Source organism: Lactuca virosa, chromosome 3 (assembly GCF_052849685.1).
Source record: "Lactuca virosa cultivar CGN04683 chromosome 3, Lactuca_virosa_CGN04683_v6, whole genome shotgun sequence".
Taxonomy (NCBI): Eukaryota; Viridiplantae; Streptophyta; class Magnoliopsida; order Asterales; family Asteraceae; genus Lactuca; species Lactuca virosa.
In genome coordinates, this window is record NC_136428.1 from 137,867,635 (window position 1) to 137,886,327 (window position 18,693).

Below are 18,693 nucleotides of genomic sequence, written 5' to 3' on the forward strand. Positions count from 1 at the left end.
CGACTCAAGGCAAGGGTGCTGAACCTTGCATACGGAGCGTACCGCTATAATGGAGTCGGGCTGATAAGTCAGGCGACTCAAGGCAAGGGTGCTGGACCTCGCATGCGGAGCTTGCCGCTATAGTGGAGTCGGGCTGGGAAGCCAGACGACTCAAGGCGAGGGTACTGAACCTTGTATGCGGAGCGTGCCGCTATAATGGAGTCGGGCTGAGAAGCCAGGCGACTCGAGGCGAGGGTACTGAACCTCGCATGCGGAGCTTGCCACTATAGTGGAGTCGGGCTGGGAAGCCAGACGACTCAAGGCGAGGGTACCGAACCTCGTATGCGGAGCGTGCCGCTATAATGGAGTCGGGCTGAGAAGCCAGGCGACTCGAGGCGAGGGTACTAAACCTCGCATGCGGGAGCTTGCCGCTATAGTGGAGTCGGGCTGAGAAGCCAGACGACTCAAGGCGAGGGTACTGAACCTCGCATGATTGGGTGTAGCACCCAACAATCTATGTTTCTAGCTCGTGTTATCAGTATGGGTTAAAGCGGAATGGTACGTGATGCTTTGCTGCATCACTAGTCGTACTAATAATTGATACCTCGGTGTCTTGGCTGTTTGCGGAGAGCTATGTGGCGGTGCTACTTAGAGCTTGATAATGCAGCTTCTGTTAGGAGGTGCGCAATGAAACTGCTGTCAGGAACTGGCCAGCAGGGCCGTTGAGGCCCGAGCAGCGAGCTGCTAGCGATAGGTGAGTACCACGACTATTGAGAGTTGGACCACGAGGCTACCGAGGGTTGAACGGCAAGGCTGACCTTTCGACTCAGAATATTAATGTCACCTCGGGAGTGCACTATCATGCATAGCATCGGCTCTTCATCTACTTTAACTCTGACCCTTCGGAATAAGAATCACATCTACATAGTGTCGTACCAACCCTACCCCCCCCCCCTCTTAGAGGAGGCGATGAATAGAAACGATGGATGCATAGTTGCAGGAAATTGGGCGACACAGCTACTGAGAAAAGGTAAGCGACCCAAGTGCCAACAAAAACTGGGCAGCACGACTGGCACGACTGCTGGGAGTCAGGCAACGTAACTGCTGATGATTGGGCTGCGCGACCGCTGGGAGTTGAGCAACGAGACTAGCGGGGGCCAGTCAACATAAATGGTGAGGGTTGAGTAGCAAGACTGCCTGAAGTTTGTCAACACAGCTGTTGATAGCCGCGCAACGCAGTTGCTGATTGCTATTTCGAAATGATTCACTAGTAGTAGTAGCGTACTACTCTTCTCCCTCCTTTTTTTTGGAAAAGTTGTCGAGAGTTTGAGTCGCAACGCATTCTGTTGAGCGAAGCTTGCGCTGCGCAAGTATTAAATTGCTAATTTTTGTCTTGTAGAATTGGGTTATTTTTGTTGATGTAGCCCAACGACTTGAAAGAGTCCATCTAGAGTATCATAGCCCTTATGTCGTAGGAGGACTCCAAATTTGTTACAGCCCAAAATCATCTTTGTTTTGTTGGGCCTCATGAATAATGTAGGCCTAATTCATATCCTTTTTTGTGTGTGTGTGTTTTTTTTTTGGAAGAACTGAGTGGTACGGACTGCAATGCATATTCTGAAAGCGCATTATGTTGGGTCGGGCTTGTTTGTGCGCGAACATTAAATGATTAGCTTTGATCTTGTAAAATCGACCCATTTTCGTTTTGAAGTGTACCAAATAATATGTAATGGCTATTTTAAGGGAAATCCAACATGTCCCAACCCATTTCTAGAATTGTTGGCCCAAAGGGATAATTAGGCCAAGATTAATTATTTTCCATCGCCCCTTTTTTGTTCTTTTAAATGAATTGAAGACAAACGAGTATTCCAAAGGTGGGGCAACCATTTTTAAGTGGTTTTGAAGATGCCTCAGCTTGCTTCACGTGCTTCACAATATTTGCGAGTGAGAAATGTCCAGGGAGATCTTTTTTTTTTCTTTGTGTTTGAATCGTAGTGAAGTCCACCTGTGGGTTCACCATTTTTTTTATTCCGTTTTTTTTTCTCTTTTTTTTTTAAAAAAATTCTTTTAGGCAAAGGCGTCATATTGCTTTTGCTTTCATCTTGTAGCCGCCTCCCCCATTTTTCTTACGATCTGTCGCAGTGGGTACCGAAAAGTTGAAACGGAGACCTGCGATGGGAGGCTCCTTGCGGGAGGATACCGGCCATGGGGTAAGGCGGAGGCGCGATTTTATTGGCATCGTGGAGCCGCTGGGTCGTCGCTAAGATTGTTCGGCAGTTGCCTATGGCGACGCGATGATGGCGATCAGCGGTGACGGGGAAGTAGTCGACGACAGTAAGCGGAGTGGTCGGCTAACGTTTTTGGTCTCATTTGTCGGTGGCAGGGCATTATCCATCTGTTATGATGATTTGCACCGGGGTTGCTGGGTCGGCGGTGATGTTGTGACTCGGCCGGTGGTCAAGCTTCGCTCGGAGGTTAATGTCGACCGATTGAAACATGATGGAGATGGCGATTTGCCTATTGGTTCGATTTGGAGAGACCCATTTGAAGCTTGGATTCCCGATGGGGGATTCGTTACCAGGACTGCCTCGTGATGGCGACTGGCGAGACTGAAGCTTGGATTGCTGGCGACGAAACGGGAAAACAGGGTGGCCTTAATCGTTATATGTGGGCGCTGGGTTGCGTCGGTCGGAGAAGTTGTTCACCCGTGAAGCGCTAACTTCAATTCCCAACGATGAATCAAGGAAAAACAGGGGCTATTGCTCGCTGGTGGGGTTGCATCTCAAAATGGCTTCGTTGGAGCAGGCGATTGAGAAGTTGGGACCGGCCAGGAATATCGCGGGCGAGAGTTGGAAGCGACTAGTGGTAATCTTGAAGTTGATGACGGCGACCAGGGGTGGGTTTTCTAGGAGTCCGGTGACCTGCGTTCCTGATGGACCAGGTGGGTCTTATACAAGGTGCTTTGTCTTTTTTCGTTGACTTTTTGATAGTTTTTTAAAAGGTTGTTTACCTTTGGCTGAATTTACCCTAACATCAATCTAATCAAACTTTTACATTTGATTTTACATCATTTATTTATTTATTTATTTTTCTTTTTTTTTCTATTCGTTTTTGTTGTTTTATTTGTTTGTTAATTCTTTTTTAACAAATAATTTATAAATAAAAATATCGTCATTGTTTGATTGAGATAATCGAGACATCATCTTTTTTTGTTTTCCTTATTTTTTTTTGTTTTTTTCCTTTTTGTTTTTTTGTTGTTTTTTCTTTTATTAATAATAATATTATTATTATTATTTTTTTATTGGAAAAGCTAACCACTTAGAACAAAGATTTCTATCCATAAGAGGGCATATCATCCGAGCTTACGAAGAAAATTTGCAAAAACTAGCATAAGATGAAGAGCTTAATTTTAAAAAGATTCCCATATTGATAAATATTACTATTCATTTATTTTTATTATTATTATTATTATTATTATTATTATTGATTTGATATATCTTTATCTTTATCTTTAATAATAAATAAGTTGATTTGACATAACTTTAACTTTATACATTATATAAACGAACGATTCGTTCGATTCATTCAATTCACAAAATTATCGATCGTTACTTCCGTCCCTATGGCAAGTTTTCACACAAACATGGTATGTATTTTTGATAGATAATTTTAGTTTAATCGTAAGTTATATGTTATTTTTGTAGTGGAATTCTTTTAAACTGACCAAATATATATTTTATATTTGTTAGGTGTTTAGCAGTCGTGAAAACTTAACGGAGTGGGTGCAAGAAACGGCACGGTCTCTTGGATACGTGGTTGTTATTAAAAGAACAAAGACAAAAGGACATGGATATGAATATATTTCAAAAATTATATTTATGTGCGATCGGGGTGATGTATCAAGAGGTCCGGAGACGTCCACCAAAAATTGTATAGTGCTCGACTAAATGTTTTGTCCAGGCTCCTCCGTACATACAGATCAGAACATTCGGCTGCATGGGAAACATTGTATAGTGCTCGACTAAATGTTTTCAATCCGTATAATGCACCACGCAATACGCAATTGTAATTCAGATTTTATATAGTCGTTCGAATTTATAATGTCCGATTTGTAAAATGTTGTTTGAAGTTTATAATAATAACAGTAATAATATAAATATTAAAATATAAAAAAATATTTAAAAACTGATTTTATATAGCCGTTTGAATTTATAATGTCGTCTGAATTTTAAAATTTTATACGAAATTTATAATAATTATTATAATAATAATAATAATATATAAATTAAAAAAGAATTAACAAATAAAAATGTTGTCCGAATTTTAAAATTTTATACGAAATTTATAATAATAATAATAATAATAATAATAATAATAATAATAATATAAATTAAAAAGAATTAAAAATAACAAAAAAAATAAAATAGGAAAAAAAAAAGAACCACAAAAAATCAAATAGGATGTGAGATTGGAAAAGGAAAAGATATTTATAGAAAAACCCTTTTTAAATTGTGGGACCATACCAGCTGTAAAATTCTTGGGAATATCATTGAAAAAGTCATAGGTACGGGTGTTGCTAATCACACCGAAAGATCTATTGAATTATAGGTCAATTGAAATCATTACTCCTGCAACCGATTTGTTAAATCAATTTATTCCAATTCAACAATATACATCAATTTACATTTGTGGTCCCTCATTTTATATTTTAATTTCAGTTTTAGTCCTTTTGTTTTTTAATATAAATAATATACAAGGCTCGTATATTTGCAATATAAATAAGTTTTACCTTAGGTTGTTCATTTTATATATTGATTTCAGTTTTAATTATTTTCTTTTTTAATACAAATACTTATATATATATATATATATATATATATATATATATATATATATATATATATATATATATATATATATATATATAAGGTTAGGTTAATGTGAGACGACATAATTTTGTGAGACCGTGAGACGCATTTTTTTATTTTTTTTTATTTTTTTTAGTTAATTCAAGTTCCGAAAATAATATTTAAAAAAAGAATTTTTTGATTTTTCCATTTATTTTGCATTTTAAAATTATTTTTTAGAATATGTACAGTGTAATATTCTATTAGAATATTTCACGTATTTCTAAAAAAAAATGAGATTTTTTTTTTATTTTTTTTTATTTTTTTTATTTTTTTTAGTTAATTCAAGTTCCGAAAATAATATTAAAAAAAGAATTTTTAGATTTTTCCATTTATTTTGCATTTTAAAATTATTTTTTAGAATATGTCAGTGTAATATTTTATTAGAATATTTCACGTATTTTTCAAAAAAAATGGATTTTTTTTTATTATTTTTTTTATTTTTAGTTAATTCAAGTTCTGAAAATAATATTTAAAAAAAGAATTTTTGGATTTTTCCATTTATTTTGCATTTTAAAATTATTTTTAGATTTGTTCTCACGGTCTCACAAAATTAGAATGGTCTCAAATGAACTTAAACCTATATATATATATATATATATATATATATATATATATATATATATATATATATATATATATATATATATATATATATATATATATTTGAACTTACTTCTACATGGGGAATATTTCAAATAAAAACAGTAAATAATATGAGAACGTAAAAATACTATTTTTATGTCATTATTCAGCAATGAATAAACGAATAGTCACATGTTAAAACAAAAATTAGAATTTACCATGAAAATGCACATACTTAAATTTATAATAGAATAATAACATTCCAATAAATATATGAATAATCAAACGTTAATATTCATATTAGAATTACTTCAACAATACACATATACAACATTCATTACAGAATAATAACATAAACATAGTGTTTTTACATTCTCACACTATTTACTGTTTTTATTTGAACTTACTTTTATATATATATATATATATATATATATATATATATATATATATATATATATATATATATATATATATATAACGCTTTATATTTCCGTCATGGTTACATTTGCGTCTACCTATACATACAAATTATATATATATATATATATATATATATATATATATATATATATATATATATAATAACAATAATACAGATAACATAAAAAATATAATTTAATTATATTAATTATCCGAAATATCAACTGATTGCATATGAAAATTATTACGCGATGCATTTGGTGGAATGTATGCATTCAATCTAGCATTATACATGATTTGCCATCTAACAGAACGTTCTGATTTATAGCTACGCCAAAGGGAACGCCCCACGTTCGAGCTCCGCCTCCAAAATCCAATCTTGGCAAGAATGGTCTCTCCTCTCTAACAATACTAACAAAACAAGTGTAACACCCGGTTCCGTAGGAGTGACTCGGCGAGTCAGCTAAGGTTTTCCCCAACTTTGGACACGCATGAACTAGACGGGTTGCAGGGAAACTCGACGAGTTGGCCAAGGAGTTTGTTTATTCATAATGTAACATCCCAATTTTCAAGACCAATTTTTTTTATTAAGTTATTATAAAACCAAAAGTATAAGAAAACATCCAATTTTCAAGACCAAAAATTTCTTTTTTATTAAGTTATTATTCATAATGCATACCATAGGGACCATTTTTGCAGTTTGTCTAATGCATAATATCTTTATGATTCAAAACTTTTTATAATTGTTAGGCATCAAAAAAATGAACCAATATTTAATTAAAAAAAGGTGAAAATATAAATTGAAAATACACACACACACACACACACACAAGAAACTTCAATGTCGTAGTATGAAATTTTCATGCCTAAAACCCGGAACGGGGTTCCCCACCATATTGGATGAAATTTTCATGCCTAAAACCGCCGTAACAAACATTTATTTTTAAAAAATTATTTCTCTGACCAGGTTTTACGCCAACTCGATATTGTTTGACTAAATGCATAATTTCAAACCAAAATGTTCTATTTGATGAGAATTCACGTATATTGTTCGACTGAATGCATAATTCCACCAAATCCACAACTTTCGATTTTCAATTTTGGAGTAGATTATATCTTGCATTTCAAAAAAACAAATTGAAATATTTGATCTATTTGATAGTGTATATTAAAAACGTATTCTTTTGAGACATTTTATATAACCCGTTTTGTTTTCATTTTCTATATTTTCGTCTATGAAAATGTGGATAACTAGAAAAATATGTTTATTTATATTTATGTAGACTAATTGTATAATTATATAATAAAATTAAAAAAAACAACTAAGACAGTAATTTGAAACTATTTAATATATATATATATATATATATATATATATATATATATATATATATATATAATAAAAATAAAAAGGTTAAATAATATAAAATTATTTATATAAAACTATAAGTATAATATGGAACATCTATACAAATCCAAGGTTTGATATGAAAATATTTAAATAAAACGAGAAATATAGGTTATGATTAAATATCTTAGGTGTGTGTTTAGAATCCCCCGAGGTATAGCTGGTTACTACCCCCATACCCTTTTTTTTCTTTTCCGTTAGCCAAGATACGACAAACCGCAATATGCACAGCTATGTGGTTGGGTTTTTTTTGTGTTGAGGTAAAAAATGAGTTATCATTGTGTGCACGCCCCTTTTTCTTCTTTTTTGCGGGTTATTTTCTCGTATCACTTCATCTTTATATCCTCTTTTTTTTTTTTTTTTTTTTTCAGAAAACCATTTACTGATGGTAAAACTATAGGATAAGAATAATTTTTACCAGTATCTTCAAATGTATAAGGATTACAGCGCAACTTACTCGCAACTTACTCATAAACTCATTACTAAAATGAATTTTTAATTATATATGGACTGGAATATGGTAAAATTTATAAAAGCTTCTTTGCTTCTCAACTTTCTTAGTAAATCATTAAAAAGGTGTGGTAAAACTGATCTGGATGAAAATGTGTTTTCTAGAAATTTAAGAAGGTGAAAATTTGTGAAAACTTATTTCTTCTTTCAAATTTCTAAACAACTTGAATAATACCTGAGAATCATAATCCCAGTAAATTTTCTAAAAAATATATGAAGGGTGGGTTAAGACCCATCAAAGCTTCTCATCTCTTCTCTTTTTTTTTATGAGGGTTTTGTAAAATGTATAAATTACACAACTATGTGTACAAATAGATGTTACAGAGATTAAAGTTCTATACAAAAGGACTAAACAAAAAAAATCGTTTTCTTTTTTTTGTATAACATATTAATCTTAAAAACGAGGTAGACAACTTCTCCTCTTTTCAGATTTGCTGAACAAATCCTAAGGTATAAAAAAAACGGGATTTGATGAGGTTTTCTCCTCATAAAACTTTCTTTTCTTTTCAGATTGCTCAACAAGCTATCAAAATGTGAGCAACAGCAAATCTGAGAAAAAATTTCGTTTCCCTCCTTTAAGTTTTGAAGGAAACATTAAATAAACAACTTCAACATAGTTTTGTCAAGGAAATCAGAAACCAAAAACGATTTTTTATAGCATAAACTTAAAATAAGGTAGATAATTACGAAAAAATTCTTCAGCTCTCAAGTTGCTTGGTTAAAACATCAAAATAAGAACAAAGATGGAGAAGAGCTCCTGAGAACCTCTTCTCTCCCCGAAAATATAATTAAAACGGGTATGAGTTAGTGTTTTTAAACTTGAGAGATGATTAAGTGAACGAAAACTTTCAGATCTAGAGATCTGAACTAAAAATGAAGTAGTTCTACAGATCCGAAGAAAAAAATGCATCAGATCGAAAGATCTGAAACATAGCTAATCAGATCTAAGTAGATCTTTTCCAAGATCCAAACGGATCTGAACTAAGGAATGTAGAAATGGACAGATCTGAGCAAACCTTAGATGAAAATACATCAGATCTGAACAAATCTGGGCAAAAACGACCTTGAAACCAACTCAGGCTTTTGCTACTTGCTCGAATCCGGGATGGCGCCAAATGATGCGACATCGACCTCCGGCGAATCTTCTGGTCTTCTGTTACGGCGGAGATATGGACATCACAACAGAGAGATGCGTTAGAGCCGCCCCAGGAATTGTGCCCCGGGAGCGGACTCCGACGGTCAAGTTAGATCAGCTAGAAGATCTGAGATGGTCCTCCATAGCTGGAGAGAACCATCTTGGTGCTGGTGGTGTATGGTGGTAGACGGCGGAGGGTGGCGGCTGAGCCATGGGGGAAGAACCCCCCCCCCCCTTCATGGAGGAGGCACTATTCTATTTATAGTGGACAATTAGGTCAATGGGGAATTAGATCAGGCCTTGGGCCAGCCCAATTCAGACCCAACTAGCAAGGAGCTGGGCAAGGCCGCCCGGAGGCACCAGGCAGGGCTGGCGGGCGCGCCCTAGGCAAGGCTGACGGGCGCGCACCAGGAGAGGCTGACAAGGGAGCACCAGGTTGGGCCGGCGGGAGAGTCCCCAGCAAGGCTGGCAAGGGAGTCCCTAGGAAGGCTGGCAAGGGAATGCCAGGCAGGACTGGCAGGAGCGCGCTAGGCCAGGTTGGCGCACTAGAGCAGTCTAGGCAATGCTAATGGACCATATATCATCACAAAGGCCTAAAGTTGTTAACTTTATGGAGTAAGAGATGTTAGGAAATCCAGATCCAAGAGATGAGTTAAGGTCTTAACGGGTTAAGACCCAGAAAAATGGATTAAGCAAAACTGAGAGTACGCGCTGCGTAATTCCAGTACGCCCCGCGTACTGGGTTGAGGTCCCCGATCAGTTTCATGCGCGCTTGTGTACGCTGAGCGTACCAAGGAGGTACGCCTCGCGTAACCTCTCTGTGGGCTTTTGGACTAGACTTTATTATTGGGTCTTAAGTGTTGGGCCTGAATCTTTGGGCCTGCGTATTTGAGGCTATGAGCAGAGAAATAATATAATGCCTTGGGCCCTTGTGATGGGCTTGTCATGTAGGTTAACGTTGGGCCTTGGTAGGCCCAATGGGTTTAGGGCATTGATGGGCCAGTAGGTGGTCTATCTTTAGACCCAATACATGAGAGGCTGGACTTAGTTCCAAATTGAGATAATTGTGGGTTTGGCACAGAGTCAGAGGCCGGTGCGTAGCAGCAGTGTCCATAGGAGCTGTTCATCATCCAAGGCGAGTCTTCTCACTATACTTTACCTAGAGTGGTAATTAGAGTTGTGTGACAGAATAACTTGTATGCTATTTATATGATGTGATACACTGCATTATTTCTATGTGATTTATGCTATGTATGTTTCAGAGTTTACAGAGTTAGGACCAGAGGGTCCACAGAGTTAGAACTAGAGGGTCCACAAAGTTAGGACCAGAGGTTCCACAGAGTTATAGCCTCGAGTGGCTAATATGTGTTGTATGTGGTATTTTGGGAAACTCACTAAGCTTCATGCTTACCATGTTATGTGTTATGTGTTTCAGGTTTTCTTAGTATCGCGGGACGGCACCGGCTTGATTGTACACACCAGAGCAAGAATTATGTTTCGAGGATACTGGATTATTAATTAAATAAACATTGAGTTGTGTTTTGTAAATTCAATAAATGAGGTTTTATGAAATGTAGTATGAAGATTTTATGATTTAAAATGAAAAATTTGTTTTGAAAAGTTACGTTGTTACATTCCTATTCCCCATGATCAAGTTTATCTTCCCATGCTCCACATCCTCACTTCTTCTTAGGCCCTGCAAATCAGAACATATGTGAATACCACAACCTGTATCAAGGACCCAAGAGTTAGAATATGGTGAGATATTAGACAATATAGTGTAAATACCTGCATGGGATGGTTTTACTTTCCCATCCTTGACATCCTGCAAGTACTTTGGGCAGTTTCGCTTCCAGTGCCCCTTATTATGGCAATTGAAGCAATCAGCTTCCTTAGGGTTGGCATAAGGAGTAGTAGAACCACCTTTGGTCCACTTGATGTGGAGCCATCAAGAGACTTTCCCTTGGTGCCCTTCGAAGGGGCTTTCTTCTTCTTCCCTTTGCCTTGCCCGATGGCCAGAACAGGGGCTGCAGTAGGAGTAGGAGTGGTAACAACCGACTTACCTTTAAGACCACTTTCGGCGGTCTTCAAAAGTCCTTGAAGCTTGCTGAGTGTGACTTCCTCCTTGTTCATGTGATAGGTCATTCGGAATTGATCATAACAAGAAGGTAAGGAGTGCAATATGATGTCAATGGCCAACTCCTCGGGAAAGTTCACATTCAACTTCAGCAACCGGTCAACGAATCTTTGCATTTTCTGCATGTGGCCCGTGATGGGTTCACCATCCTTCATCCGGGTTGTTATCATGGAGGAGATGATTTCATACCGCTCTTGACGAGCACTTTGATGGTACCTATCCATCAAGTCCTGGTGCATCTCAAAAGGGTAGAAGTCCTCATAGGACTTTTGGAGCTTGGCTGTCATCGTGGCAAGCATGATACATGTCACTTTAGTGGCATCTCTCTCATGAGTCCTGAATTCAACGATCTCCTCTGGAGTAGCAGAAGACTCATTAAGTTCCTTAAGCTCCTTGTCTAGGACATATTCCTTGTCCTCATAACGTGTGACCATCCTGATGTTCCTGATCCAATTATTGAAGTTGGAACCATCGAAGATGACTCTCCCACAAAGGTTCATGAGAGAGAAGGAGCTGGTAGGGTTTGAGCCAGAAGCATTCTTGGAAGACATCTGAAAAGGAAGAAAGACAAGTTTAGATTAGATATAGAGAATGTAATATTAAGGCTAGGACCTAACACAATATTTTATAACTTAGAAGAGGGATGCCGTAATCCAAGCTACAAAATATTTGAAGGTAGGTGAATGATGATTCACCAATTTCCACCATGAAAAACAAAATAAATTATTAGGTTTTAATTGGTTTTGAAACTCCTAGATTCTTTTGAGATTCATTGAACTTTTCAATGGCATGTTTGAATCTCAATTGTGCCCTTCATGTAACAACGTAAATTTTCATTTTAAAAACTACCATAAAACACATGTCACATTTTTTAAAACTTCAAATGTCAATCATCATTACATTTTTCCAAAAAGTGTTTATGACAAATCCAGGATCCACAAAACATAACTCCAGCTCAGGTATGTGTGTACAATCAAGTTGGCGCCTTTCCGTGATCAGCAGAAGTACCTGAAACACATATCACATAACACGGTAAGCATAAAGCTTAGTGAGTTCCCAAAATACCACACTGGGTAAGTATAGTGAGAAGACTCACCTCGTAAGTAGCTAGATGAAAGAATACTCGAGCACACAAATCACCAAATCTAGCCTCCTCCTAATCACATAAGATAGTTGTATCTAATTAACTCTTTAAGCCACACATTTACTAAGTTATCTCTCTCTCTCTCTCTCTCTCTTGGAGTAGGAAAATACCATTTTGCCCCTCCCAGGTTTCCCAAAGGCAAGGTTAACCAACCCTAAGTCAACAGAAGTCAATCTCGAGTCAACAATCCATGTTGACCCTACTCGTCGAGTGCACTATGGGACTCGCCGAGTCTGCTCGTCATCCACAAAATCACTTATAAGCCTGGCTCAACTCGCCGAGTTGAACCGTCAACTCGCCGAGTTGCTACGCGATCAAAGCCACCGGGACAACCATACCGTGTTATGTGTTATGTGTTTCAGGTTTTCTCAGGATCGCGGGACGGCACCGGCTTGATTGTACACACCAGAGAAAGAATTTTGTTTCGAGGATCCCGGATTATTAATTAATTAAACATGGAGTTGCGTTTTGTAAATTAATTAATTGAGATTTTATGAAATGTGATATGAAGATTATATGATTTAAAATGAAAATTTTGTTTTGAAAATTTAAGTCGTTACAAGATGATATCAGAGTCTTGGTTTGAGGGATTCGGATGCACCTTCGGGTAAATCTGGACTCAAACTGAGGATTTGAGAAAAAATTTCAAAGAAATGATTTTTCTAAAACGAGCAAGAGTTTCTAAGAGAAAACGAGAAGGAGCAGTGTGTACAATCAGCCAGAGCCCGAACGGTGAATTCCCAAAATACCCTTACTTTTGTGTTATGAGATGTTTATGAGATATTTTATGAGATATTATGCATGCTAGAGATAGGCTAGGTATTTCGTATTTTAGGAATAGAGTGGCCTGATTTGTGATGCCTTAGCCTAGGAGTTGCTGTTATCTGTGATGTGCTTTCGAGTATGTGCTGAGTAAGAGTATCCAGCATGAATCATATGTAGAGAGGGATTTGAGTAGAGGAGTAATCTAGGAGATATACCTAGATGGGCATTGGAGGAGCCTACTGAGAGGGTAGTCAGATGCTCGCGTGGGGTGAAGTTGCTTGAGTTCGGTGATATCCTTCGAGTATGAGGAGAGCGAGTGGATAATAACCTAGAGAGGTTTTATGTGCTAGTGGAGATTATTCGATGCCCGAATGCTGCTTGCTTCGTGCTTTGTGGAACTCTTGATGATGGGAGTCAGCTACTAAGTGAATATGACGATATTCAGGAGGTAGATGGCTGGCATCATTAGGAGTTCTTCAGCAGCTGATGGCAGAGAAGTGTGAGAACCTAGGAAGAGCCTAGGGGGTGACCATGGTCAGATGAGTGCGTTGACAGAGTAGAGCATTTCGCCGGGGAGCGAACACGTGTGACAGAATTGGTGATCGAGAAGGTTGAGCAGCTACCTAGAAACTCTGGGATGGTCCGTGTAGAAAGTATGGGTAGATGTGGCAAGTAGTATGGGCCCGTACTACCGAAAGCAGAGGACCCATACTCGATACAGGGGTATTCCGGAGGATCTAAGTAGCAGATTGAGAGGTGATGTCATGGTTCGAGTACCATGATTTGTAGCAGATTGAGAGGTGATGTCATGGTTCGAGTACCATGATTTGTAGCAGATTGAGATGTGATGTCATGGTTCGAGTACCATGATTTGTAACAGATTGAGAGGTGATGCCATGGTTCGAGCACCATGATCTGAGGCAGATTGGGAAGAGGTAACGTAGGTTGAGTATCATGATTCGTAGCAGATAGTGCTTATGCCTTTTTCCAGTTATCCCGTTGTGATTGTTTAGACTGAGGTCGGATGTGATAGAGTATGGGGGCCAGAGGGCTATGTTGCACGAGTTTCGATGAAGCATACCTTGAGAGGGAAATCGGATTAGTTCCGAGGAATTTTTGGTGAGATGCCAGTGGGAGTTGCAAGACTCAAGGATGAGTAAAGGTGGTGTTTTATGGAGGATTACGGTCTGAGTTGAGCAATCGACCGATAGTGGAGATGTCACTTTCTGTGACCTGAGCGGTGCTATTTCTGTTCCTGTGGGAAATAGGAGAGGTGTTGAGGTTTTCGGTTTCCGAGTTTGGGGGTGAGCCCTGTGGGGTAGCATTGGTTGCGATCTTTCATCAGAGTATCTGGGCAGTATGTCTACCGCGAGGTAATGATATAGCATGAGCAAGTTTTCAGTAGGGACTGAGATGGTCAAGGACCATGATACACCCTATTTGAGTATAGTAGGGCATGTGTTAGCTGCAGCGACGGACGGTCAAGAGAAGTATATTGGGGCGGTGGCTCTTATTGTCTATGATGGGTATCGAGTGTGGAAATGAGGTCTCTGCTCTTATGATAATTCACGTGATGGAACGTTGGTTGAGGAGTCGAGGATGAGGAGTATGATAGTTCATTATTTCCAGACTAAGAGTCAGGGTTACTACTGGACATTTGAGATGTCCGGTAGTGGGTTGGTATGAGATTCTGAATGACTAAAGGCAGTTATGATGAGAAGTTTATGAGGATTTCATCCGAGATTCGGGGTATTTTGGAGTTGCTTGATCTCTATCCGGGAAGATCATCGAGCGTTGCGTAGCACCTTCCAAGAGTAGGTGCGATGTTACTGGTGGAAACAGTCTATGGGATAGATTGTTGGTGCGCCAATTGGTGATGGTTCGAACCCTAAGTGGGGGAGAATCGGGTATTTTATCAAGGGGATCAGAGATTTGTTCAAGAGCGGTTAGAGAACTGGATATAGAAACCTGCGGTACGGATTCATGAGACCAGGGTTATTGGTGGTCGAGGCGAGGTGCAGAGCGAGATAGTACATGTGGTACGTCGAGATAGTACATGTGGTACGTGTTTGAGAAAGGATGAGTGTCTCCACGGCAAGTGGCCGTTGGTCGGAGACCTTGTGGTGGTTAGGAATTCTTTGAGGTTGTAATGGTGAGTTCGAGGTGGTTGGCTCGTAAGGTTAGTTCGGCGGTTGAGAAATTTTGGTCCAATGTATGGGCTATTATGCACTTTGGGAAGGGCAGAAGTTGATTAGGCAACCAATTTCAGGGTCTTTATGAGTATTCTGGCATGAGTTTGAGCAATATAGGAAGGAGTTTCGGATTATCGTCAACATATTCTGAGTCATTGACGATTCCTCCGTGTTTCAAATTGAGAATTGGAATATTTCGAAATTTCGGATTATTTTGGGTCTTGAGTTTGAGACGACAAGTGGTGTATCAAGTATCTACGATTCCAGTGGGAGCCCTTCGGCTAGTGACAGCAAGTGAGATTATTTAAGAATGTGGATTGCAGCAAGGAAATGTGTTTTGATATGACGGTTGTTGTCAGTTATAGTGATGTATAATTTGGGTAAGTGCACGCACCTATCTATGATTGGTCTGCGGAGCATGAGTTAATGAACGCAGTGTGGTATCGACGTGAGAATGAGATTGTGGGGAAATAAGAAAAGGTGTGGTGATACTGCGGGGAGCCGTAGTACTCACCAGTCAGTGAGAAGGTGTGGTGATACTGCGGGGAGTCGCAGTACTCACTAGTCAGTGAGAAAGGGTGTGGTGATACTGTGGGGAGCCGTAGTACTTACCAGTCAGTGAGAAGGTGCGGTGGTACTGCGGGGAGTCGTAGTACTCACCAGCCTATGAGAGGGTGCGGTGATACTGCGGGGAGCCGTAGTATTCACCAAACAGCGAGCGAGAAGCGTTGTGTAACTACGGGGAGTCGTAGTATTCACTAGTCAGGGTATGACTCAGGTAAGTTCCTAGGCTTGTGTAGCCTCATCTTTTGAGTTTGTAGGACCCTGGTGGTTGAACCAGGGGCGGGGCTGGAGTCTCCATATTTGTCGGAAATCGTTATATTCTGAGTGAGTTGTGGTTGTCGCAACCGAAGGGGATTAGAGAAGTGGTGTATGCGTGGGTTGCGAGTCATGGGCCATGAGTTGAGTGCTTTATTGGGACGAGTGGTTCCAATTCTGTGTCGAACCAGACGCTTGATTTGAATGTGGCCTGGGTGGTGAATGGAGAAGGCGAATGTGATTCTGGATTCAGAGATGGGTTCATTTTGAGGAATATTGGGTGTCATCTGATGTTTTAAACCTGAGTGGGTTAGTTCGCTCGTATGGGAAGGGCCGTGAGGTGCATGGAACTAGTGAGTAGTAGACGACAGAGGTCGAGGGTAAGGCAATTTCTTTAACCGCCTGAGGTAAAGCAAAGTTCGTGTCTTGTGTGCCCCGATGGGCCGAGATGGTTATTTCGAGAAGGAAACCAATGATACGTTTTGAGTATGCAATGGGTAACCTTTGGAGGTTCAACTGCTGGGTCGGGAGATGACCCGATGCTCAGTCTTAAAAGGATTGTGAGAAGGCAGTTGGATTTTATGATTATTAGATGTATGAGGATACTTCTGAACAAGCATGGTCATTTTCTGTGTCCTAGGACATGGTGTTGTGGGTTCGTTGTTCAGATGGGTTTTGTTGCAGTACAGTGGATGGGTCCCTGGCGTGATGCGATCTTTTCATTCCTCGGTATATGATCTGGATCGTTTGTCATGTCTGAGATGAGTGAACAGTGGCCAATTTTGGGCATTGGCTTGTTTTTATCCGTCTCTGCGAGAGAATCAGAGGGACAGGGGCTTGTTGGGGTTTGTTATTCAAGGAGCGAATGACGTGGTGAGACCTTGATGGGGCGGTCTGGTTGTGAGGTGGGTCCCTAAAGTTCCAGATTCTGGGGAGTCATAAGAGGTTTGGTAGTGACAGATGGGTCTGTCCTTTTTCAGGGAGGAGTTCCTGTTCGGTTTCAGGTGTCCATGGGGATTTGAGTTGCGTAGTATGAGAACCTTTCAGAGGTGCTTTTGGGTTATGGAATTCGACCCATGGGTGGTTGAGGAGCGATTTCGAGGGCGAAATCTAATTCAAGTGGGGGAGAATTGTAACATCCGGAATTCCAGGTATGTTATTTTTAATTATTTATTTGAGAACTTTTGGAAGGACTCGACGAGTTGGTGCCTCAACTCGTCGAGTAGGGTCGCGACTTGGTGATGTGGAAAATGAATGGACTCGACGAGTCGGAGGGATGACTCGCCGAGTCAGCGCTGTTGACATAAATCCTAATTCTCTCGGGCCTGGGCCTATTTAAAGGCACTTAAGGCCTCCTATTGCGGCTACCCTTCAGAAGAGAAAACCCTTATCAAGTCTTGAGTGCTTAGAGTGAGAGAGAGAGAGAGAGAGCTATTGTGAGCTTTTGGTGGGTGTTTTTGCAAGGAAGAAGAGGGTTTCAAGCTAGAGGATCATAGAAGGGTGTTGGGTCTGCTGGTTTTCACGCTCATGCTTCAGTTGGAGGTATTGAACTCGACTTTTCCTTCTTTATTGATATAGATCTCTCATTTTAGAAGATTAGGGCTCCTCTTCTTCATCATTTTTGGGGTTTTTGTGAATTGGGGGTCGTGAGGAAGTTAAAACCCCAGATCTGGACCCTAGGAGGTCCCAAACACTTGGAGGTCCTTGCTTTATCTAGCTTTGGTGAAGCTTTAAGTGTATATAACCCCTTTTGTTAATGTTTTTGGCATTTCTTGCTCTATATGCCATGCATGGACGTAAAGTCTATGACTTTACGTGACTTATGATCCCTAAGAGTATAGATCTGAAGTTTGGGAAAGAATCCCGCCTTGAAATCGTCGGAATGCATGAGAGTCTGAATAGACTCGTCGAGTCAATGGGTCGACTCGGCGAGTAGTTTAGGGTTTGTCCCAATCTAGCTGAGTCATGCGATGACCCGACGAGTGAAGGTTAGCTCGTCAAGTTGGACTTTCTGAGGATCTCTGAGATACGATGGGACTCGACGAGTCGCACAAGTGCACTTCCACTGGGGAACCTCTAGTGGGGAACCTCTAGTGGCTGCAACTTGCCATGAGGGCGCTAGTGCTCGGCCTTACCCCAACAACATGTTAAGCACCTCTCGACTACCCATGCCGCGTCCCTCTTCATACAGGGCCACCAATAATCTTTCTTCAGGTCCAAATACATCTTGGTGGAACCTGGATGGATCGAGAACCTCTATCTATGCGCCTCCTCCATCAAAATATGGCGAGCTCCGCCAGAGTAGGGCACCCAAATCCGCCCTCGGAAAGTCATAAGCCCTTGATTATCCGTCAAAAACTCTGACATGTCCAATCACCCGCTCCCTCTTGCGGTTCTCCGGTCTCATGGCCTTTACCTGGGCCTCTCGAATTGTGTCTAAAACTGGAGTCATCACGGTCATCCTCATACATATATATCGGATCGGTGTACTCTCTGCTCTACGCCTCAGGGCGTCAACTACCACATTAGCCTTGCCCGGATGGTACAAGATCTCGCAGTCGTAATCCTTCACCACATCCAACCACCTTCTCTGCCTCATATTAAGGTTGGGCTGATCCATAAGATACTTTAGGCTCTTGTGGTATGTGTATATGGTACATCGAACACCATAAAGATAGTGACGCCAAAT

General features: G+C 39.8%; 1 long non-coding RNA gene across 1 annotated transcript; it reads left to right on the forward strand.

Moving 5' to 3' along the window:
• Positions 1-1,841: 1,841 nt before the first annotated feature.
• Positions 1,842-4,164, forward strand: LOC145166613 (uncharacterized). The gene is made up of 2 exons (XR_013740624.1): positions 1,842-2,936; positions 3,729-4,164. It is a non-coding gene; the product is annotated as an uncharacterized LOC145166613 (long non-coding RNA).
• Positions 4,165-18,693: the final 14,529 nt, after the last annotated feature.